This window comes from Prionailurus bengalensis, chromosome D2 (genome assembly GCF_016509475.1).
Source record: "Prionailurus bengalensis isolate Pbe53 chromosome D2, Fcat_Pben_1.1_paternal_pri, whole genome shotgun sequence".
Lineage (NCBI taxonomy): Eukaryota > Metazoa > Chordata > Mammalia > Carnivora > Felidae > Prionailurus > Prionailurus bengalensis.
In genome coordinates this window covers 47,134,443-47,138,792 of record NC_057351.1, presented here as the reverse complement: position 1 = coordinate 47,138,792, position 4,350 = coordinate 47,134,443, and positions in this window count along the sequence as shown.

Here is a 4,350-nt window from a genome sequence, read left to right as displayed (position 1 = left end):
TTTAATGACCTTATCTCCAAATAAGATTATATCCCGAGGTACTGGGGGTTAGGACATCAGAGTATGAATTTTGGGGGGACAAAATTCACCACATGACAAGCATAAATTACCATATGGCTAAAGCATCTGTAAACAAAGTTAAAAGACAGAGGACAAAGTGACAGAGGAAGAGAAAGAAATATTTGTAACATTTACAACACAAAAAAAATTCTTATTCAGAATATACAAACAGAGTTTATGTGAATCAATTAAAAAGTGTAAGCACTCCAATGGACAAATGGACAAAGAACACGAATAGGAAATTCACAGGAAAGGAATGCAAAATCATCAACATACAGGAAGATTTTCAACTTCACTTATCAGTTTTATGCAAACTAAAACAAAGTGAAGTTTTTTTCAACTATCAGATTGGCACAAATTAAATTAAAAACACTGATAATAAGAAGTCTTGGCAACATGTAAGGAAGTAGGAACTCTCAAATGCTAATGGGAAACATAAATAGGCATGGTGTTACAGAAGGCAGTACCTATTAAAGTGTAGAACATGCATATCTTTTAGCCCAGTGTTAAAACTTCTAGGAATCAATGTTACCAAAAAAGATGCACACATGCTCAGGGATTTATGTAAGAGGGCTTTTATTTCTGTGAGTGTCAAAAACAATGTAAATGTCCATTCAATGGGAGAGAAGTTAAATACAATCATTATACATCCCCTTCAATGAACACAATATACCCATTAAAGTGAATGAGATGGTCTTACACATCCTGAGATTAAAACAAAGATCATCAAGACAAGGGGAAAAAAAGGAGTAAATTGCAGAACTATATTCTCATGGATCCATTTAATGTTTTTGTAAGTGTGTATTTTTAAAGTAGAAGTAGTACACAGGCAATTTTGTAAAAATGTTTACCAAAATGTGGCCATGCATCAAAGCTTCTCAGTCTTCTGAGACTGGCAGCTATCCTCACGGGAGCCTTGATTGCCCCCAAATGTTTGCTTTAATCAGTGTAATTAGCAGAACATCAATTAGGCTGGAAGACCTAGCAGCCCTGACTTCTTCCACAGCAGTGCCTTCTGTTCTGGCTGCACTGCTCAGCCCCTTTGGTGACTTAGCTTCCCTCCATAGTGTGGTTCTCTCTCCCTCCATTGCTGTCTGTTTTCCTCATGAACTCTCAAGACCACTATGGACAAATGGGAGGCTCTGGAGCCCTTTGATTTGCTAGGGCTTTGCTCCTGACTGTTGTTCCAAGTCACACTCCTCTTTTTTAAATGGCTCATTGGTGGCTCCAGCTTGTAAACTTTTCTGTTATGCTCCCCAAACTGTATCTCTTCCTGTTTCTCAGTTTACTGAGAATTTCCATTCCCCCCACCAACTCATTAAAGCCAGAAACCTGTGAGTTATCATTGTCCCCATCACTCATGCTTCGTTAACCCTTAGATCCTACAGAGCTGATTCCTAAATGTCTCTCAAATCTGTATCCCTTTCTCTATTTCTACTGCCCGTGCTTCTCACCTGGATATATTTTCACTCCGACCTTTTACCACTCTATCCTCCCTCCATTTGGTAGAGAAAGCTCTGTAAAAATCAAATCTGACCATCTCCTTCACAGCTTAAAATGTTGCTTGTGTCCCATGGCCTACTGGATAGAATCCAAACCCCTTGAAATGGTGTTCAAGGTCCAGTCCTATTCGCCTAGGCCACCAGTCCCTGCCTACATGTAGGCACTTCCCATTCCCCTAGCCCTTCATACAACTCTGCATTTTAATAAGTACTTTTCTGTTAAAGGTCATAAGTACACATGTGTTGTTTTTTTCCTCCACAGCACTCACTCCTACTTCTTGTTGTACCAGCATCCCAAGAACTATCTGCTTTGCTTCTCAACCCACGTGTGTTTCAGATGAGTGAGTCCAGGCCTCCATCCCCCACTTCAGGACAAGCCAGATCTTTTAGCTTCCCTGTTCCTGGAATTTGAGTTTTGAACATCATAACAGGCTTGATGAGATAGTCCATTTCTGGCTCAGCCCTACTTCCAGAGACTAATTCCTCAGTTTCCCTTTGAATCTATGAGTTGACAGTCTTCCTATCAACTCCTTTTTGACATAACCCCCCCAAGTAATTTTCTAATGCTTTTAATCAAAGAAATTTCAGTGAACCCTGCCTTTCTGCAGCAAACTTCCTTATCCTTAAGGATCCAAATTAAGTGTCCATTTACTCATTCATTTATTCACCCAACAAATATTTACTCAAAGCATACTATAAGTTGGGCATTATGCTAAATGCTGGGGATATAATCGTAAATTGAACATGTATGGTCTTTGACCATACGGACCTTAAAATATCTCCAAATAAGGGTGCTTGGGTAGCTCAGTCAGTTAAACATCTGACTCTTGGTTTCAGCTCAGGTCATGATCTCATGGATTGTGAGTTTGAGCCGCACATTGGGCTCTGTGCTGACAGCAGGGAGCCTGCTTGGGATTCCTCTCTGTCCCTCCCCAGCTCTCTCTCTCTCTCTTTCTCAAAAATGAAATAAATAAACATAATAAAAATATTTCCAAATAAACAACTTTTGGGGGATTTCAGGTATAGACTGTAGAGTTAATCATATTCCTCCATTTATGGCATCTTATCAGGGTTGTCATGGGCAATCAGTTAATTACCTCAGATCTACATCCCACAACAGGAAATTATATTCATTTATTAATAAGTATTTGTGTTCTTGTGAAAAGTATAGCATAGTTTTGTGAGTGTGTGCTTTTAATTAACACAGAGTATTACATCACATATTTTTGTAATTTTCCAATTTTCTTCATTAAGCATGATGGCATGCCTATATAATTGAGGTGACATAATGGGCCTTAGAAGCAAATGTAAGAATTTTTACTTTTCCTTCTAGTAAAATGGGAGGTCATTGAAGGTTTTGAGCAGAGAGCAACATGATTTTAACTGATGTTTTACAAGAAAATCCTGCTGTGTTGAGACTGAAATTCAGGAATGCAAGTGTGGAAGCAAGGAGGCCAGTTCAGGGGCTTTGGCAATAATCTATGGGAGATTTGATGGTGGTGTGCACCACCTACATGACAAACTCCTGTGTATAAACAAGAACAAAACCCAAGAGAAATACAACAGGAAACCCTCAAAACTAACAGACAATGTGAAATGCAAATCATTGATAATCAGAGAAATGCAGATGAAAACAACTATATGACATTGAATCTGTTATTCCAGAAAAAATTGTAAAGCTGCGTGTTGCCAAGTGTTGGCTGGGACAGAGGACTTAAAAGTCCTCTTGCACTGTTAATGAGAATATAGAATTGAACACCAATGTGACACTGCTGAGTTGTTAAGTATACACATACCCATGACCAAGCAATTAAACTTCTGACAGAAACTTTCATACAGGTTTCAAACAGGTTCAAAAGAGAATATGTAGGAAGATGTTCATTGCAGCATTGTTTGTGGCAACAGGGAGTTGAAGGCCATCTAGGTCTCTATCACTGGGTCAATGAAAGGGTAAAATGTGTATCAGGTTTTGTGATAACCACTTTATATGCATTATCTCATCTTTTCTTCAAAACAACCCTAAGACAGTGGTACTTTTTATTTTAAAGTTTTATTTATTTTGAGAGAGAGAGAGAGAGAGAGAGCGCTTGTGAGCACAAGCATGAGTGGGGAGGGGCAGAGAGAGAGGGAGAGAGAATCCCAAGCAGGCTTCTCGCTGTCAGCACAGAGCTCTACTGGGGACTCCATCTCACAAACCGTGAGGTCATGACCTGAGTGGAAACCAAGAGGTGGAGGCTCAACTGACTGAGCTCCCCAAGCTCCCCAAGACAATGTTATATATTTTTTAATTTTTTAAATGTTTATTTATTTTTGGGAGAGAGAGAGTGAGCGAGCTGGGAAGGGGCAGAGAGGGAGACATAGAATCCGAAGTAGGCTCCAGGCTCGGAGCTGCCAGTACAGAGCCGGACATGGGGCTCGAACTCAGAAACTGCGAGATCATGACCTGAGCCAAAGTCGGACACTTAACCGAGAGCATGCAGCTTTACAGGAGATAAAAGGGAAACTATCCTCCCATGCACACAAACGGCTGCCTATTTTCTGGTACATTTTCCTTAGTGTTCATTCAAGGCCACTGGGATTCAGGGACTCAACAGCGTACCAGGTACCCCAGCCATCCGGAGTCGTCTGACCCCCGTGGTCTTCCGGATCTTCGCTTTTCCGGGCCCCGGAGGCTTTGGGTTGGCCTGGGCCGTCAGCACCGCGGACAGCGCCACGGGTGCAGGGGCGGGGCGTACACAGTGACGCCACGACGCGCGGAGTCTCGGGGCGCGCGCTCCCGAGCGGCAGG